The 21,154-nt window shown below is 42.1% G+C and overlaps 1 long non-coding RNA gene across 1 annotated transcript; it reads right to left on the bottom strand.

Moving 5' to 3' along the window:
• Window positions 1-15,973: 15,973 nt before the first annotated feature.
• LOC140717060 (uncharacterized) lies at window positions 15,974-20,644 on the bottom strand. Its single transcript, XR_012096435.1, has 3 exons — window positions 20,538-20,644; window positions 17,652-17,698; window positions 15,974-16,098 (listed from the first exon to the last, which is right to left on the bottom strand). It is a non-coding gene; the product is annotated as an uncharacterized lncRNA (long non-coding RNA).
• Between the last annotated feature and the right edge of the window lie 510 nt (window positions 20,645-21,154).

The following is a 21,154-nucleotide window of genomic DNA, read 5'->3' as shown; positions in this document are numbered from 1 at the left end:
ATAAGTAGCAATCTAACATCGGAGCTCTTTTCTGTCCAGATGCTCCAAAGAGTAAAAGGGAAGGAAGACAGCCTCCATCATAGACTTGATTTTGCAGTAGGTGAGTTGCAGTGGACTGAGGTTGTCTAGGAGTTTAATGTTGATGGGTGCCATGACAGGCTCTCAGAGCACTTCATAATGGTGGATGGCAGAGCTAATATGCGATAGTGGTTAAGGTAAATTACCTTGTTTTACTTTGGAACCAGGATGATAGTGCTCATCTTAAAGCAGAAGGGTACCTCAGATGGAGGCAGGAAGAAGTTAAAAATGTCTGCCTACTCCCTCACCAATTGATCCACACAGGATCTGAGAACATGGCCAGGTCCACCATCCAGTCCAGATGCTTTCTGTAGGTTGAGTCTCCAGACTGAATGGACATCTGTCACAGTGACTGTGGGATCAGAAGCACTGGAGGCTGTCAGGGCAAATGATGACACTCCAAACCCTTTCTGTTCAAAACATGCTCAGAATGCATAAACTTTACTGGGAAGGGATGTAGTGTGGCCAAACATACTGCTTTGTTTTGCAGTATTTAAGCCATTCCACATCTGACAGTCATCTGGGATTCAGTTTTGGGCTGGTATTGTCTCTTGACATTGTTGATTATTTTGTAAAGGTCTTGAATGTTTTTTTGTGTAGCTCAGGGCTACCTAGAATAAACACCACAGTCTGGAACTTTGTTCATCAGTCATCCAGCTCTTACTACACATCATCTAAATAATGGTCTGAAGTGAAACTATTCATTAGAATATAAATGAGGAATTATGCAGGAGGAAGACTCATTAGAAATCATAGTGAGCCAGCGGATGACATCTGACATCTGAACGATTGAGGTTCGTGAAGTATACACAACAGAGACAGTACATTAATTTCATCCAGTGATAAAAATTTGTGAAGAGTGTTAAAATGTTAGCGGGACTGAATGATCACACTTAAATAAGGGGATTCTGGTGAATTATGGGCTGAGCCAGAAATGGCGACATGTTGAGAATCACAGGAAATACCTTCTTTTATTCCCAGAATCACAGGGGATGTTCGTGAGAGCCACCGATTAAGCAGTTAGCACAATGCTTAGTTGCAACAGTTTTCTTCAAAGTCCTTCCCACTCTATTGAATCTGCTCGGCCAGTGGGACATCCCTGTTGCCCACACAGAGAATTCCTTTTTCCCGACCCTGCCCACAACAAGAACAACACAGAAACTGTTGCAGTAAATCAGAGAGCCAGGCAGTATCTGCAGAGAAAAATGCTCAGTAACGTAGGAGTGTTCAAAACCACCACTGTCTCAGGGGACATTGTCCATTGACACCTGTATATTTTAATTTTAAATTTAATTTAGAGCTATGGCACAGTGACAAGCTCATCAGGCCCAACAAGAAACCACTGCCTAATTAACCTGCTAACCTGTGTGTCTTTGGAATGTGGGAGGAAACTGGAGCACCCAGAGGAAACTCACACAGTCACGGGGAGAATGTATAACGTTCTTACAGGCAGTGCTGGGTATTACACTAAGTGCTACACATTAAAGATAACCATCAGTAGGGTGGAGGGACAAAGACTGTCGACCCCATCAGGTATCTTGCTGAAGGTGACTGCTGTTGTTTTGCTACTGCTGTTCAGGAGGCTTTAAACTAATGTGGCAGGGGGATGGGAACAAGTGCAGAGAGACAGAGGGGTGTAAAATGAGGTTAGAAGCAAAAAGTAGTAAGGTGAAAAGTAAAAGTGGCAGGCAGGCAAATCCAGGGCAAAAAGCAAAAAGAGCCACTTATCAACATAATTGTATAAGGGCTAAGAGTGTTGTAAAAACAAGCCTGAAGGCTTTGTGTGTCAATGTGAGGAGCATTCGTAACATGGTGGATGAATTGAATGTGCAGATAGTTATTAATGAATATGATATAGTTGGGATCACAGAGACATGGCTCCAGGGCAACCAAGGATGGGAGCTCAACATCCAGGGATATTCAATATTCAGGAGGGATGGACAGGAAATAAAAGGAGGTGGGGTAGCATTGTTGATTAGAGAGGAGATTAATGCAATAGAAAGGAAGGACACTAGCCTGGAGGATGTGGAATCGATATGGGTAGAGCTGCATAACACTAAGGGGCAGAAAACGCTGGTGGGAGTTGTGTACAGGCCACCTAACAGTAGTAGTGAGGTTGGGGATGGCATTAAACAGGAAATTAGAAATGCGTGCAATAAAGGAACAGTAGTTATAATGGGTGACTTCAATCTGCATATAGATTGGGTGAACCAAATTGGTAAGGGTGCTGAGGAAGAGGATTTCTTGGAATGTATGCGGGATGGTTTTCTGAACCAACATGTCGAGGAACCAACTAGAGAGCAGGCCATTCTAGATTGGGTATTGAGCAATGAGGAAGGGTTAGTTAGCAATCTTGTCATGTGAGGCCCCTTGGGTTAGAGTGACCATAATATGGTGGAATTCTTCATTAAGATGGAGAGTGACATAGTTAATTCAGAAACAAAGGTTCTGAACTTAAAGAAGGGTAACTTGAAGGTATGAGACATGAATTAGCTAAGATAGACTGGCAAATGATACTTAAAGGGTTGACGGTGGATATACAATGGCAAGCATTTAAAGATCACATGGAAGAACTACAACAATTGTTCATCCCAGTTTGGCAAAAGAATAAACCAGGGAAGGTAGTGCACCCGTGACTGACAAGGGAAATTAGGGATAGTATCAAGTCCAAAGAAGAAACATATAAATTAGCAAAAAAAAGCGACACACCTGAAGACTGGGAGAAATTCAGAGAACAGCAGAGGAGGACAAAGGGCTTAATTAGGAAAGGGAAAAAAGATTATGAGAGAAAGCTGGCAGGGAACATAAAAACTGACTGTAAAAGCTTTTATAGATACGTGAAAAGAGAAAGATTGGTCAAGACAAATGTAGGTCCTTTACAGTCAGGAACAGGTGAATTGATCATAGGGAACAAAGACATGGCAGACCAATTGAATAACTACTTTGGTTCTGTCTTCACTAAGGAGGACATAAATAATCTTCCGGAAGTAGTAAGGGACCGAGGGTCTAGTGAGATGGAGGAACTGAGGGAAATACATGTTAGTAGGGAAGTGGTGTTAGGTAAATTTTAGGGATTAAAGGCAGTTAAATCCCCAGGGCCAGATGGTCTGCATCCCAGAGTGCTTAAGGAAGTAGCCCAAGAAATAGCAGATGCATTAGTGATAATTTTTCAAAACTCCTTAGATTCTGGATTAGTTCCTGAGGATTGGAGGGTGGTTAATGTAACCCCACTTTTTAAAAAAGGAGGGCGAGAGAAACCAGGGAATTATAGACCGGTTAGTCTGACATCGGTGGTGAGGAAAATGCTAGAGTTGGTTATCAAAGATGTGATAACAACACATTTGGAAAGAGGTGAAATCATCGGAGAAAGTCAGCATGGATTTGTGAAAGGAAAATCATGTCTGACGAATCTTATAGAATTTTTTGAAGATGTAACTGGTAGAGTGGATAGGGGAGAGCCAGTGGATGTGGTATATTTAGATTTTCAAAAGGCTTTTGACAAGGTCCCACACAGGAGATTAGTGTGCAAACTTAAAGCACACGCTATTGAGGGTAGGGAATTGATGTGGATAGAGAATTGGTTGGCAGACAGGAAGCAAAGAGTGGGAGCAAACGGGACCTTTTCAGAATGGCAGGCAGTGACTAGTGGGGTAACGCAAGGCTCAGTGCTGGGACCCCAGTTGTTTACAATATATATTAATGATTTAGACAAGGGAATTAAATGCAGCATCTCCAAGTTTGTGGATGACACGAAGCTGGGCGGCGGTGTTAGCTGTGAGGAGGATGCTAAGAGGATGCAGGGTGACTTGGATAGGTTAGGTGAGTGGGCAAATTCATGGCAGATGCAATTTAATGTGGATAAATGTGAGGTTATCCACTTTGGTTGCAAGAACAGGAAAATAGATTATTATCTGAACGGTGGCCGATTAGGAAAAGGGGAGATGCAACGAGACCTGGGTGTCATTGTACACCAGTCATTGAAGGTGGGCATGCAGGTACAGCAGGCGGTGAAAAAGGCAAATGGTATGTTGGCATTCATAGCAAAAGGATTTGAGTACAGGAGCAGGGAGGGTCTACTGCAGTTGTACAAGGACTTGGTGAGACCACACCTAGAATATTGTGTGCAGTTTTGGTCCCCTAATCTGAGGAAAGACATTCTTGCCATAGAGGGAGTACAGAGAAGGTTCACCAGATTGATTCCTGGGATGGCATGACTTTCATATGAAGAAAGACTGGATCGACCAGGCTTATACTCACTGGAATTTAGAAGACTGAGGGAGGATCTTATTGAAACGTATAAAATTCTAAAGGGATTGGACAGGCTAGATGCAGGAAGATTGTTTCTGATGTTGGGGAAGTCCAGAACGAGGGGTCACATTTTAAGGATAAAGGGGGAGCCTTTTAGGACCGAGATGAGGAAAAACTTCTTCACACAGAGAGTGGTGAATCTGTGGAATTCTCTGCCACAGGAAACAGTTGAGGCCGGTTCATTGGCTATATTTAAGAGGAAGTTAGATATGGCCCTTGTGGCTAAAGGGATCGGGGGTATGGAGAGAAAGCAGGTACAGGGTTCTGAGTTGGATGATCAGCCATGATCATACTGAATGGCGGTGCAGGCTCGAAGGGCCAAATGGCCCACTCCTGCACCTATTTTCTATGTTTCTATGTGACCGTTCCCGAAGCTGGCTCTGCCATGTGTGTGCTGCACAGCCCCACATCCACCTCTGCGATAGCCTGTGGACAGGGGACAGATCATACTGAGCTTATGATGGGTGAAAACTGGCGGTCATCGATGGGGCTACTCCTCGTGAGAGGGGCTTGCTCTCATTGTCCAGTTAAGTCTGCAGGAAAACTACCAAGAAGACAGGCACTCTATACAGAGTTTTGAAGAAATGAAGTCACTCACATTACACAGAGAACTTTGGGTTTCATCAGACAAGGATCTACAACGACTGAGTAAGGAGGGGTTGGCATGACCCCCTAAAATATACCCTGGAATATATAGGAATTCAGTGTCAATCATATAACACAGGTGTCCAAACAAGACAATAACTCCAATGCAAAACATTGCAAATACCATGCTAATTATCCCAAATCCAATAAAAGTGATAAGTACAAAGAGAGCTTAAAAATCTACATGATCCGAAATGGGACGCCTAGAAAACAAAGTGCAAAACCCAGATAGACCAAAGACAAACAATTAGACATAACAGGTAAACAATCCAAGGAACACCGCATACCCAGGAGGTGACACTGAAAAAAAAATGTAGTCCACATACTCACTGCAATAAATCTCTTCTTCCTCTTTAAAACTGACCTTTTCTTGTCACACGTTCACAGTAAATAGAAAGAAACACCGCAGACTCCATGAGAAACCGCACACAAGACGGACAAACAACCCATGGGCAAAAGACAATGAAATGGGCAAATGCAAAAAAAAGAGTAATAACAATAAATCAGCAATAAATATCAAGAACATGAGATGAAGAGAACTTGAAATTGAGTCCACACGTTGCAGGAACGATCCAGTGTTGCGGTGAGTAAGGTTGAGTGACATTCCCCCTCACCCCCCTCTACTTTTCTCACTCAGTCAGGACTGAACAGGTTCCCAGTTAAGTTATGGACTGACTTCCGCTCCACGCAGAGCTCTGGCCCGCCGGTGAGCTTGGAGACTCCAAAGCACAACTCCCTGTATTGCCCCAGCGGGGAGACCCAGGAAAGACAATGGTGGAATGGTCAAAGGAGAGAGTTTTCAGATAAACTGCGATCCAACCAAGTTCTCAACGGCGGAGCTGGCAGAAGACGTTGATACATCACAACAGCAGTGAAGGTGGATGAAGGCGGCGGCAGTGAAGTTCCACGAATACGTACACGACGCTGGAAGAACTCAGCATGTCAGGCAGCATCCGTGAGAAAAGCGTAGCCAACGTTTCGGGCCGAGTCCCCTCATCAGGAATGGGGGGGGGGGGAAGAGTGGGCCGAAGCCCAGTAATAGAGCTAGGGGAGGGGGAAGGGCTAGAGGCGGCAGGTGGAGAACCAATCAGAGGAAGGGTAAAGGGGGGAGGGGAGAAGCATGAAAGAACTGTAGAGGTAAAGGAGCAGAAAGTTGAAAGGGGAGAGAGAGGCAGAGAGGGACCTAGGATAAGGGGAGGGGGAAGGGGAGGGAATTACCTGAAATTGGGGTCCACGGTCGCCTGGCACTCCAGACTACTGGACCCTGGGCGCGATCTGTCAAGGACGGTGCCTGTGCATCAGCCTCCCCACGTTAAACAAAGTAACGCAAATACTTTTTCAATAAAGGGAAGAAAGAGAACATCACACGCGGCTCGAGTGTAAGCAGTATTTTTGTCACAGTCACTATTAACTCCTCAGTCAGATTTAAAATTCCACGTCGTATTTCCCTTGTTAGTTACTTAGTTCTTCGAGCGGACAAGTGCTGCCCGGTCGGTCACTGCCAATAGAACAAAGTGGATTCTGTTTCTTCTCACCTGTTCTCTGTCCGGTGAGCGACCGCCGGCGCGGGACGTTACAGAGACTGGTAAATGCTGGGAGTACTCAGTAGGTCAGGCTGTACCCGTGGAAAAAGATAGAATATCTCTCCACCCGCAAGTTTTTAGACAAACCCAGCTTGATGATATTTCACCGGTTTTCTGACCCGTTCTGATCAGCGCAATCCGGGAACCCCAGGATCGAGGGTTGATCAGGAATCAACACTTTCAACGACTTCCCCCACAGTAGAGAACTGTCGGAGATGCTCAGCTCGTTTTGACGTTTGGTACATGTTAGCACAGTTTAGGGCACATTAGTTTGCCATTCGTCTTCCTCGTACCGTTTTACTTGTACCAATGTTACATCTCGCTCAGTCTCTTCTTTCACCCAAGAAGCGACGATCAGAGATGCGTTGACCCATTCATCAGTCGTACCAGTTCACCTCAAAGTTCTGACTCGCCAGAATATTCACGAAACGGTAGACGGCTTTAAGGCGTCTGCTCTCTGATTGTTTCTGCTGTGGACCCAAGATATCGTGTATTGATGAGCGGACAGGTAGAGTCCACCATTAGTGACGCCGTCTGCGGAACGGCCTTGCTCTCAACAAGCAGTCCCACCAATGGCTTGTGATCCGTATGAATCTCGAAACGTTGGCAACACAGGTAATGGTGAAAAGGCATCGCCCGAAAAACTAATGTCAATGCTACCTTGGTTCAACTGTAATAGATTCCTTCGGCTGGGTTAATGACACGAAAGCGACAGGCTTTTAAAGTCCGTCCGTATCCTTCTGGGGTAGCACCGCACCAAAACTATACACGGAGGCAAAACTATTGGCGCCCCGGGTCTGAAATGTATCAATGCTTGGTTTTGAGTCAGCACTTGTTTCCCTCGTTGAAAAGCAAATTCCTTTGCCCGTTCCCAACGCCTCCTCGTATCTTTCTTACATTGAGCGCGAAGTGGAGCCGGGAGCATGGTTGTGCGAGGTAAAACTCTGGCATGAATGAAAACGCCCCAAAAGGTGCGAAGTTCCCGGATATTATTCAGTGCTGGGGCTTTAAGAACGGGGATAAGCTTTTCTTTGATAGGATGTGTATCTTTGGGATCCAAGCGGAAACACAGGTATTCTACACGATCTGTCGGAACGGCGCATTTTTCGCGCTTTCGTCGTAGATCAAGTTGCGCCAGTCGGGAGGTTTATCAAGATTATTCACGGGCCGACCGGTCATGAGAATGTCATCCAGGTGAGCTATTGCAGTGGGCAGGTCTTCAATGTAGGAATCGATGGTACGTTGCAATTTTGCTGAAGATGAATTTATTCCGAACGGGAGCCTAGAATACTGGACCCTTCGTGCCTTGCAATAGAAGTGAGGCTCTGAGACTTTCTCCAGCTCGAGCTGTTGGTATGCATGTACGAGGTCAACCTTAGTGAAGATATTTCCGCCTCCTGGTGTTGCGCAGATGTCTTCTATCTTTGGAATCGGGTATGTCTCGGTCGGTGATCTTGTAATCTCGACATATTATATAACTATATAACAATTACAGCACGGAAACAGGCCATCTCGGCCCTTCTAGTCCGTGCCGAACGCTTACTCTCACCTAGTCCCAACGACCTGCACTCAGCCCATAACCCTCCATTCCTTTCCTGTCCATATACCTATCCAATTTTATTTTAAATGACAATACTGAACCTGCCTCTACCACTTCTAATGGAAGCTCGTTCCACACAGCTACCACTCTCTGAGTAAAGAAAGTCCCCCTCGTGTTCCCCTAATCTTTTGCCCCCTAACTCTCAACTCATATCCTCTTGTTTGAATCTCCCCTACTCTCAATGGAAAAAGCCTATCCACGTCAACTTTATCTATCCCCCTCATAATTTTAAATACCTTTATCAAGTACCCTCTCAACCTTTTACGCTCCAAAGAATAAACACCTAACTTGTTCAACCTTTCTGTGCAATTTAGGTGCTGAAACCAGGTAGCATTCTAGTAAATCTTCTCTGTACTCTCTCTAAGTTGTTGACATATTTCCTGTAATTCGGTGACCAGAACTGTACACAATACTCCAAATTTGGCCTTACCAATGCCTTGTACAATTTTAACATTACATCCCAACTCCGATACTCATTGCTTTGAATTATAAAGGCCAGCATACCAAAAGTTTTCTTCACCACCCTATCCACATGAGATTCCACCTTCAGGGAACTATGCACCATTATTCCTAGATCACTCTGTTCAAATGCATTCTTCAATGCCCTACCATTTACCATGTATGTCCTATTTTGATTATTCCTACCAAAATGTAGCACCTCACACTTATCAGCATTAAACTCCACCTGCCATCTTTCAGCCCACTCTTCTAACGGGCCTAAATCTCTCTGCAAGCTTTGAAAACCTACTTCATTATCCACAACACCACAAATCTTGGTATCATCTGCATATTTACTGATCCAACTTACCACCCCATCATCCAGATCATTAATGTATATGAGAAACAACATTGGACTCAGTACAGATCCCTGAGGCACACCATTAGTCACTGGCCTCCAACCTGACAAACAGTTATCCACCACTACTCTCTGGCATCTCCCATCCAGCTACTGTTGAATCCATTTTACTACTTCAATATTAATACCTGATGATTGAACTTTCCTAACTTTCCATGCAGAACCTTGTCAAAGGCCTTACTGAAGTCCAGATAGACAACATCCACTGCTTTACCCTCGTCAACTTTCCTAGTAACCTCTTCAAAAAATTCAATAAGGTTTGTCAAACATGACCTTCCATGCACAAATCCAGGTTGACTGTTCCTAATCAGACCCTGACTATCCAGATAATTATATATACCATCTCTAAAAATACTATCCATTAATTTACCCACCACTGACGTCAAACTTACAGGCTGATAATTGCTAGGTTTACTCATAGAACCCTTTTTAAACAATGGAACAACATGAGCAATACGCCAATCCTCCAGCACTACCCCTGTTTCCAATGACGTTTGAAATATTTCTGTCAGAGCCCCTGCTATTTCTACACTAACTTCCCTCAAGGTCCTAGGGAACATCCTGTCAGGACCTGGAGATTTATCCACTTTTATATTCCTTAAAAGTACCAGTACTTCCTCCTCTTTAATCATCATAGTTTTCATAACTTCCTTACTTATTTCCCCTACCCTACACAATTCAATATCCGTCTCCTTAGTGAATACCGAAGAATTTGTTCAAAATCTCCCCCATCTCTTTTGGCTCCGCACATAGCTGTCCACTCTGGTACTTTAAGGGACCAATTTTATCCCTCACTGTCCTTTTGCTATTAATATAACTATAGAAAACCTTTGGACTTATTTTCACCTTACTTGCCAAAGCAACCTCGTATCTTCTTTTAGCTTTTCTAATTTCTTTCTTAAGATTCTTTTTACATTCTTTATATTCCTCGAGCACCTCATTTACTCCATGCTGCCTATATTTTTTGTAGATATCTCTCTTTTTCCGAACCAAGTTTCCAATATACCTTGAAAACCATGGCTCTCTCAAACTTTTAACCTTTCCTTTCAACCAAACAGGAACATAAAGATTTTGTACCCTCAAAAATTCTCCTTTAAATGACCTCCATTTCCCTATTACATCCTTCCCATAAAACAAATTCTCCCAATCCACTCCTTTTAAATCATTTCGCATCTCCTCAAAGCTAGCCTTTCCCCAATCAGAAATCTCAAACCTGGGTCCAGTCCTATCCTTCTCCATAATTATATTGAAACTGATGGTATTGTGATCACTGGACCTGAAGTGCTCCCCAACACATACCTCTAGCACCTGACCTATCTCATTCCCTAACAGGAGATCCAACACTGCCCCTTCTCTAGTTGGTACCTCTATGTATTGCTGCAAAAAACTATCCTGCACACATTTTATAAACTCCAAACCATCCAGCCCTTTTACAGTATGGACTTTCCAGCCTATGTGTGGAAAATTAAAATCTCCCACAATCACAACCCTGTATTTACTACAAATATCTGCTAGTTCCTTACAAGTTTGCTCCTCTAATTCTCGCTCCCCATTAGGTGGTCTATAATACACCCCTATAAGTGTTACTACACCTTTCCTATTCCTCAATTCTACCCAAATTATCTCCCTAGATGAGCCCTCTAATCTATCTTGCCAGAGCACGGCTGTAATGTTCTCTCTGACAAGCAAAGCAACACCTCCCCCTCTTGTCCCTCCAATTCTATCACACCTGAAGCAACGAAATCCAGGAAAATTTAGTTGCCAATCACTCCCCTCCTGCAACCATGTTTCACTAATAGCTACAACATCATATTTCCAGGTATCAATCCATGCTCTAAGCTCATCCACCTTTCTTACAATGCTCCTAGCATTAAAGTAAATGTACTTAAGAAATTTTCCACTTCTTCCTCTCTGTTTATCTCTAACAGTATAAACAACTTTACTATCTTCTTTTTCTTCCTTCTCCCATATATCTGTTCCTACACTCTGGTTCCCCTCCCCCCTTGTATCTAGTTTAAATCCACTGGAGCCTTTCTAGCAAACCTACCTGCAAGAAGATTTGTCCCACTCCAGTTCAGATGTAAACCGTCCCGCCAGAACAGATCCCACCTTCCCTGGAAAACTGCTCAATTATCTATAAATCTGAACCACCCCCCCCCCCCCCCCTCCTGCACCATGTCTTCAGCCACGTGTTGGTCTGTGCTATCTATTTCTAAACCCACCTGCACGTGGCACAGGTAGCAATCCTGAGATTACTATCCTGGAGGTTCTGCCCTTTAACTTGGCACCTAACTCCCTAAACTCACCTTTCAGGACCTCCTCATTCTTCCTACCCACATCATTGGTCCCTACATGGACCACGACATCTGGCTGCTCACCCACCCTCTTAAGAATAGTAAGAATTCGATCCGAGATATCGCGGACCTTGGCACCAGGGAGGCAACAGACCATCCGGGATTCTCGATCTCTTCCACAGAACCTCCTATCTGTCCCCCTAACTATCGAATTCCCTATCATTACTGCTCTCCTCTGTTCCCTCCTTCCCTTCTGAGCTGAGGGTCCAGTCTCGGTGCCAGAGACGCAACCACTGCAACTTGTCCCTGGTCGGTCGTCCCCACCAACAGTATCCAAAACGATATACTTATTGTTGATGGGAACGGCCACAGGGGTGCTCTGCTCTTCCTGTCTATTCTCCTTCCCTCTCCTGACAGTTACCCAGCTACCTCTCTCTTGACTCTTAGGGGTGACTATCTCCCTGTAACTCCGCCTCCCGAATGATCCGAAGTTCATCCAGCTCCCTAACACGGTTTGTCAGGAGCTGCAGCTGGATGCACCTTTTGCAGGTGTAGTCATCAGGGACAACAGTGCACGCCCTGACTTCCCACATACTGCAAACGGAGCACTCAACTGCCTCCATTACCTACTTCTAAGCTAATTAGATTAATTAATTAATAATTAGATTAGATTAAATTATTAAATATTCTTACGCTCCCATCACTCTCGATTACTGGCACATCTGCGGTTGCAATTGTGAAAATCTCGCAGGATCAATGGTCCCGTTTTCTTGCAATCGCGAAACTCCGCTTCGGCTTTGGGGCGAAGCACGTACGGCAGGGAACGTGCCTTGAAGGAAGCTGGTTTGGCTGTACCTGTTTCTTGAAGACGTACTTTGGTACCCTTGAGTTTACCTTCATCAGGATTGCTGAAAAATAATGTTTCCGCTTGACCGACTTGCCGGTTTTCATCTGATACAGACCTAAAACGGGCACTTGCTGTAGCCAATCGCACACAAGTAAATTCACTCCTTCTCCCTCACTGGCTGTTCGTGTGATTGATTTTCATGCTCAAGAAGAAGCCTGCCACAGCTGTAACTGGAAGTGGCAAATGGATTTCAATACATATAAATGTGTGATGATGAATTTTGGAAAGTCAAACCACCATCGGACTTATACTATGAATGACATGGTGCTAGGGTGCGTAATGCAACATTGTGACAGAGAAATACAAGTGCATAGTTTATTGAAAACTGTGACAGAGGTGCTGAAACAAATGTCCAGCACACTGGCCTTCACCTGTCAGGGCACCGAGTGTTAGAGGATTAGAGGACATTGAGTTATCGGGATAGGTTGTCCGGGTTAGATCATTATTCCTCAGAATGCAGGAAAATGAGTAGAGACCTGATGGAAGTGCGTCAAATTATGGGAGACATAGATAAGGTGGACACCATATCTTACAATAAATACAATCTGATTCAATTTTAGAGTTAGGATCCCACAAATTATATTATGGCCCATCCGTTATTGCAGACAGGTTAATCCATAATAACCATCTGGATAGAATAATACAGGATAAACAAGCAAAATCATCTTACTTCATAGATATAGCCATTCCAAACACACATAACTTACATAAATCAATAAGTGAGAAATGCCAAAACTATGCTGAATTGAAAGAGGAAATTAAACAACTTTGGAACATTAACATGGTATACATTGTCCCGATAGTAATATCTACAACTGGTATCATCCCAAAAGCACTACCCAATAGCATTAAACAATTAGATCACCTATATCTATATAAGTCTTAAGAAAGCCACAATGCTAAACACCACTAGAATAGTCTGAAAGTTCCTAGCAATTGAGAAATGAGTGTGTTTGGCTATTCCTGTACCTCAGGTCCTACGACTTTGATCTGAGAAAAAATAATGAATAATAATAATGGATCCTGCAGCAGTTTAACTCAATCTGATTACTTACATGGGGACAACCAAGCGGCAAACACCATTCACCAAACTTTTGCTTTAAAATACAAACTCATAAAAGGAGTTCATAACTTACTCTTCATACAAGCCTTATCCAGTTTTGGAGTCAAAGTCCATAAAATAGAGCTTTGCTTTGGCTGTACCACTGGTTTTACCAGCATGAGCTGAGAAAAAAAAAAGATAATTAAAAGGACCTCTGTTGGTTGGGGCTGACCATTGATGTTGTATCCCAGCCGTCTATGTGATAAGCAAGCTGTTGCCTGTGTACCAGGCTCCTGCTCTCCACACAATTAATGATTCCAAAGGAACAGCGGAGACAAATACAGTTTTGCAGGAGTGGTGTCACAATGCCGATCAGCATTGAACTTAACGTAGGATTGGCATAGAGACTGCAGCTCCAGATACTCCCCAAGCCTTACCCATGAGTGTGTATAGCCACAAGGCAGCAGAGCTTTGAGTTGTGGAATCTTCCAGAGGAAGTGATGAGGCAGGTACAAGAAGCACCTGGATAGGTTCATGGAGGGGCAGGGCTCAGAGAGATGTGGGCTGAATGCTGGAAATCAGAATCACGTTTAATATCACTGCCCTACATCATGAGATCTGTTGTTTTACATCAGAGGTACATTGATATAAATAATTATAAAAAATTGGAAATTACCCTAAGTACATAAATGGAAAATTAAATTAAATCAGTGATGCAGAAAGAGAGGAATATATAGTGAGGTGATGTTCATTGATTCACTGTCCATTCATCAATCTGCTGGTGGAGGGGTTTAAGCTGTTTCTGGAACATTGAGTGTGTGTCTTTAGGTTTCTGTACCTCCTAAAAATCCCAAGAATCTTTTTCGGAAAACTTTGGCTGTACTCAGTCCAATGTAAGTGTATCCTTCCTCAGGTGGGAAGAACCAGACCTGTAGAAAATGGTCCAGATGCAGTCTTACCAGAGCTCTGTATAACGGGAACATGATAAACACTCTGTTAATACTTAACTACCTGAAAGGAGTTATGATTGAGGAGGAGCTGGTGGGAGTGGGGTGTCAGGTTGGTTATTGTACCCTGGGGGACAAGAGCATTTTGACATTTGTGGAGATGATCAGGCCTCCAAGGGGATCAAATCCTTGTCAAGGTTTGGAGGCTTGTGTGCCTCAGTGACCCAGAGAAATATGTTGGCTGGATTCAAGCATTATGTTTTGGTTCTTAGTCTGGTCATCTTGCTAACAGGTCAAAGGGTAAAGGCCAGGCTAAGAGTGGTTCACAGGTCCTCCAGTTTTGGGGTTCCGTTCAGGTGAAACAACACTGTTGTGGAAACAGCAATGAAGAATCATTCTACATCTGAGTGCGATAGTATTCCAGAGTCTCTACCCAGGATTTGCACGACTATCAGTCGTGAAAACTGAGATGAAGCTACTGACATGATGAAGGAGGCACCGAACACCACCAGAGATGGAGGACCTCCATTGCTGCCCCAAACGCCAGTGGTGTAACAGAGATGATCTAGAGTCAGGCCCTCATTGCCAATAGGTCATACTTGCTGATGAAGGGAACTGGAACATGGGGGGTGTGGAAGAAGCAGCTCAGAAAAAAGCTTGACAAAGTAATTATGTGGATTGATTAAAGCAGAAGAGTTATGCTCAGTGACCACTTTATTAGGTACATCTCAGCTCATAATTGCAAGTAACTAATCAGCCAATCATAAGACAGGAATTCAGTGCATAAAAACATATGATTAAGAGGTTCAGTTTTGTTTAGACGAATTGATAAGAAATGTGATATCAGCGATGAACAAAAAAAATCCAGAGAGTGTCAGTTCTGTGCTTGCAAATGCTTGTTAATGAGAGAGGTCAAAGGTGTTGCAAACTAGTGCTTTTTTTAAACAATACTTTTTATAAGATTTTTACTTTTCAACAGATTCATTTTTCACAGTATGTGCTGGTTTGTCCCCACTCACTGGCAGAAAGTGTAATTGCAGTTAAACTAATCATTTATCACCTTCCTCTTTTTTCACTGGTGAAATATTAGCCCATTACCCATGTGATGTAATTGTTTTAATTGTGTAGCCCATTAACTAATTTATTTCTATGGAAGGAACTTTCCTAATCATAACTTTAAAAGTAATATATTTTTCAGATGTGCCATCTTTTTGTCTTCACATTTGTTACTGTTCACTTACTTCTTAGTTCTTTATTTAGTTTGCATAGTATTTGTACGTTTGTTTGTACTGTAAAATAAATGATCATTAGAATTAAGACTGTTCATCATTCCTGAATCATGGAAGAACCCAAAGGATTAGAAAATAAACTGAGGTCCAGTAGTGGACAATGGTGAGACTGGTTCAATCTGACAGAAATGTGACAGTTATTCATCAGCCGATATGTGTGCTGTTATGTATCGAGTTGCTGCTACGTGATTGGCTGACTAGGCGTTTTTATTAACAAGCAGGTGTACAAGTGTAAAATAGCCACCAAGCATAACTCTTCTGCCTTCATTGATCCACATAATTACTTTATTAAACTTATTCCAAGTCCCGTGGAGTACCAGGAGAGAAAGCTTTCTGTTTGGGCTTTGCATGTTGATATTTGAATTTGATATCTGTGTAGTTGACATTGTCCACATCAGTAACAGAGTGTAATGCTCCAGATTTCCCTGTATATTCCACTTTTGCATACACAATTCCATTTTCATTGTTAGCCAACTGGGCAGCTGCCTCATTGTTTTGAACATGGTGTAGATCTGCATAAGTGACATTTTCTTCCATCGTGGCCAATTCCTGAAAAAAAATTCCAAGTTCTATTTTATGACTGATGAATATGAAAGTTGAGGATGTGAAAGGTTATGGGGAGAAAGTAGGAAAATTGTGTGAGCGGGAAATAAAACAGCTATGATTGAAGGGTGGGGCAATCTTGATGGGCCAAATGGCCCAATTCAGCTCTTATACCATATGGTCTTAAGGTTTTAAGTTCCTGAAGATTTTTAATTAACTATCTTATGTTAATATCTCATTGTGTTCACATAGAACACTTTCTTTATTCTGTAAAACAAATTGATACTCTTGCAGACAACTACCAGATCACTCTCAGTTTTCACCCTTTATATAAACCCTGATTGTTTCAATCAGCTTGCAGAAATTAAATTTCCTGAATGTTTAATAAGAGCTTTAGACTCAGTGGCTGTGAACCTTAGTGAGGACCCGCTACTAAATGTACAACAACAGCATGTTGCTTCACAACATCCACACACTAAACTGGTCCGAGGCTTTTCACTGAAGTTCAGCGAGAGAAGAGCTTAAAAAGGAACTTGGAAATTATTTGGGCAAATTACAATATTATTACAATTCTTTAACAATCTCCACCATTTAGTAATATTTGGGACAGTGAAAGATAACTGATAAAATTGAGAAAAAATTGAAGCTCTTTGACTATATTGATCTTAATCAATTAAGAACAAGTTATATCAATTCAGATATTAATTAAGAAGGTAATAATATACAACAAGCAAGTTGAAATCTGTGGAAAATATCACTAACAAAGATTGTTCGTAACAGACCGAAGAGACATTAGAATATTCACACTGGTGTCAGGATTGAGGGGTAGAGTGAGAAAGTGGGTGGGTGAGGTCAGCACAGAACAGATATTTACTTATTTAGAGATACAGCATGGAAACAGGCCATTCTGGCCCAACTAGCCCGCATCACCCAATTAAACCCATGTGACCAAATTAACATAGTAACATCTTTGCAATGTGAGAGGAAACCAGAGCACCCAGAGGAGATCCACACGGTCACAGGGAGAACATACAAACTCTTTCAGACAGGAGCAGAAGTGAACTCAGGTCACTGTCACTGCAATAGAGTTACGCTAACTGCTACACTACCGTGTCATCCCCAATTTATTATTCTGAGTAGACCTGCCCTATTTTTTCTGATTTCACATCTGAGTTTGAGACTCAGTGTGAATATACAAAATGTAAACTGAAAAATCATTGAACCCAAAGAGAGATTTACACAATTAAACGCTTCATGTCTAACAGTAGAGAAAGGACCAATCTCACTCTTCACCATTCAGTAATGATAATAAAGACTTTGGAAAAGAATCACATAAAATATTACAGATACACTTAAAGAAAAGCTGGATAAACACAAGAGAAGGGGACAAATAACTATAAGGGTATGCTGATGGGATTCAATGAGAGGAGTGTTTAGAGGTTTCTGTAAAATATTGATGCTGGAATGGCCTAGTGGGGATGAATGATGTGTGAACTCCCATGTAATCCAATTTTTAAACATTCTGAATTATTCAGACAAATTACACTTCATGTCCATACCTGGGTTTCATTCTTCTCTCCTCCGTGATATGCGTTGTGCTTGGATTCTGGAAAATACAAAATTATTGCTAACAATTCCATGTCAGGAACAGACATAAAGATTTATTTATTTGTTTATTTAGTGATACAGCACAGAGCAGGCACTTTCAGCCTTCCCCAGCAACCTCTGACAAACCAGATTAACCCTAACGTAACGATGACATAATTTCCATTGACCATTTAACCTACCTGGTACGTCTTTGGACTGTGGGAGGAAACTGAAGGACCCAGAGTGTATCCATGCATCCCACAGGGAGGACATTCAGAGACTCCTTTGAGAACGGCTCTGGAATTGAACTGCAAACTCCAGAACGCCCTGAGCTGTAATAGCTTTGCACTTAACCGCTACGTTACCATGGTCACCATACTGAATCTCAGAACCACAGGAAACAAGGATGCAGCACAATAATGATTCTCCACACAACCTCTGCTCTGGTTACTACACAATATTCAGAAAGGATCATATTGTATTACCCATCCCCTCCCCACCCCCTCCTTCTCTGGGCAACTGAAATCTAATGCTTTCCATCTATGAACATTGTTATAAGGGTTTTAGATTTGACATTTTAATTGCTTTATATTGCTAAAAATTCTGTCTGATCTACTGAGCTTTTCTACATTATCTCTGCGTATTTTTAGAGAATATTTCTCCTTCACAATATGATGGAGCAGATTACCAGACAATATTCACACTGCCCCATGAACATCTCATTGATCTGTCCAGGCCACAGTGACAGATTGTCCCTCAAGCAGAAGGAACAAACTGCCCAAAATTAAAATCATCTCATTTTCCTACTGGCCACAAAACCCCTTTTGAATTCAACACTGTGATCAACGATTTCATACAGAATCCAAATGTCCTATCCTGAATGAACGGTTTTGATGGCCTTTGACTATTGGTGTATGTTAGGTCCCTCTTGACTTGTTTGCTATTTTATTTCTAGCAACAAGATATCACGGCTTATTTGTAGGTTTACAGCTGTTGTTCATTCCTTACTACAGTGTTTCTAAGCAGTTGACTTTCGACATCAAGTCGGCCATTTTAGAGTCACTTGTTTATTTATTCATTCATTTGTCAGAAACACTTATGAGTTGAAGGGATTTTAATCAATATTTGGATCCATCTCTCGTGAGTACACCTTGAAACACTGTCTTTCTACTGAGCTCCTGGTTTACTGTAACGTGTTGGTGAACAATAAAACTGCCTTAAAACTACAACTACACCTGGAGTAGAGTTTACCTATATGCATATCTTCAGAAAACGGGAAAAGCTCTTGAGTGAGGGCAGAATAGTGGAAGCTGAATTGTGAACAGATTTTATTTCACAAAGCCTGTCCGTTTTTTTAAATAATTAGTAGTCAACTATATAAAGAGAAGTGTCAAGGAAAATCAAGAGCAGTACTCTCAGTTACTGATGAGGATAATGTCACCGATGCAGAGATCAAATTTCAGAGCCCGCCCATCTTTAAATCTTCATTAATTATATTACCACCCACCTTTTGCCTCGCACATCATCTTTTCTGATGTACTATATTCTATTTTGTACTCTATCAGAATCGTGCTTTTTTGTTCTTCCTTCTATACTTCCTCTGCACCTCAAGACTTGTTATCGCTCACATTTTCCAGTTCTGATGTAAGGTCGTTGCCTTGAAGGATCTGCTGTTCCTCTCCCCACAGCTGCCGTCTGACATGCTGAGCATTCCCAGCACTTTTCTGCCAATATCTCAGGTATTGATCACTTGGGGAATTTCTCTTTGGAAAAGAATGCACTCCTTTTGTTCAGATCTTTGTAACAAATAGCGACTGGGGGATAACACTACACTACAGGTAATTGTCTGGTCAGTTGGAGAGACAGAGAGGCCAGGAAATACATCACAGGGCTCAGATGAATTATTAATTGTCATAATTTTCAGCCAAGGAGATATATTCCATCAGCTGATGAGTTGGAGGTTGCAGGGGCTTTATTTTCCAGTGATCTACATTTCCCCATCTGATAATAACACACAGAAGATCACTGTACTCACAGTTCTCTTCATTGGTTTACAAAGTCAATTTAACGACATTTATTTATTTATTTAGCGATACATTGTGAGTGGGCTCTTCCAGTCCTTTGAGCCACGTTGACACATTAATCCTGACAAACTTGACTCACATTAACCTAAACATGAACAATTTACAATAACCAAATACCATCCCCAATGTGTCAATGGGGAAGACACAGAGCCTCTCCACAGAACAGCATCGGAATTGAACTTGGAACTTCAAAAAGCCCCGAGGAATAATCGTGTTGCGCTAACCTCTACGCTACTGTGATGCTCATCTCAGGATCATCTCAATAAAGCAGACCTCTGACTTAATCTACAGCAACTTTGTACGATGAGAGCAGAGAATTTTCTCCAGTGATATGCAGTCAGTGGTAGATTGGTAAAAGATGCGCCATTTTTTGAGAATTACACGGGAGTATGATTTTACACATACATTGTCCAAATGATTGCATTTAATTGGAGACTGTTCTGAGGAACAGCTTATTGAATGCACTTTCAATCACAAGAGCTAATTCCCCAAAATTGATTAGAACAGGTGAGACCATCAAAATCTTTCTTCTCCCCAACCTCTTGGTCCTCTACCATTCCACGTTTGAGGTCAGATCCCATCGTCTGATGTTTCGGGAATAATGGAGTCACCGGGTTACAGTGGAAGCAACACCATTCATTGAGGTGTTGCAAACCAACACACTGGCACTCTAATCCTGGCTTTTTGTTGACTGCAGCCAAATCAAGTTCCTTAAAATTCAGCAGCTGTCTATCATATTCATCATGAAATAATTAAAGAAACAAAGAAACCTACCCCTGTTTTTTCTCTTCAGGTAGCAAAGTAGACAAACGACAAGCAGTATGAATAGAATTCCAACAACACTGAGCACAGTGGATCTGTGGTAAAGAACAGGAAAGGGTCAGTGCTGGTTCATCACTTATTCTTGGCCATTTGTAAACTCTGACATTTACACAACATTTTTCATGAACTCCGGATGTCTACAGCTCAGAAAATGAACATTAGACACTGTTGACAGTGTGGCAAATTACAACAGCCAATCTGCTCACTCCAAGGTCTCACAAATAGAAATGTGATCATGGCCAATGATAGTGATGTTGGTTAGAGAGTAACTACTGTCCAGGTCATTCAGGAATCCTACCATGTTCCTTTACAAACATTTCATCAGAACTGCTGCACATTATTATCTTTGACATCTGGACAAGAAAATCAGGAATATTAAGTTTCCAATACATGATTTCATTGAAGTTAATCATGTCAAGCATGTTTATCACAGTTAAAGAGAATCCAATTTCTCTCCCAAATGGGTCTGTTTGAAACCATCTGTAGAGAGAACCTTATACTTTACATTTCATTTGTAGATCCTTCGTTTTGTGGAGTTGTCGTTCCATTCACAGTATTTTCACAGAAAT

The sequence above is a fragment of the Hemitrygon akajei genome, chromosome 27 (assembly GCF_048418815.1).
Source record: "Hemitrygon akajei chromosome 27, sHemAka1.3, whole genome shotgun sequence".
NCBI classification, from domain to species: domain Eukaryota; kingdom Metazoa; phylum Chordata; class Chondrichthyes; order Myliobatiformes; family Dasyatidae; genus Hemitrygon; species Hemitrygon akajei.
Note: the sequence above shows the minus strand (reverse complement) of the source record. Positions and strands in the feature narration are given on the sequence as shown.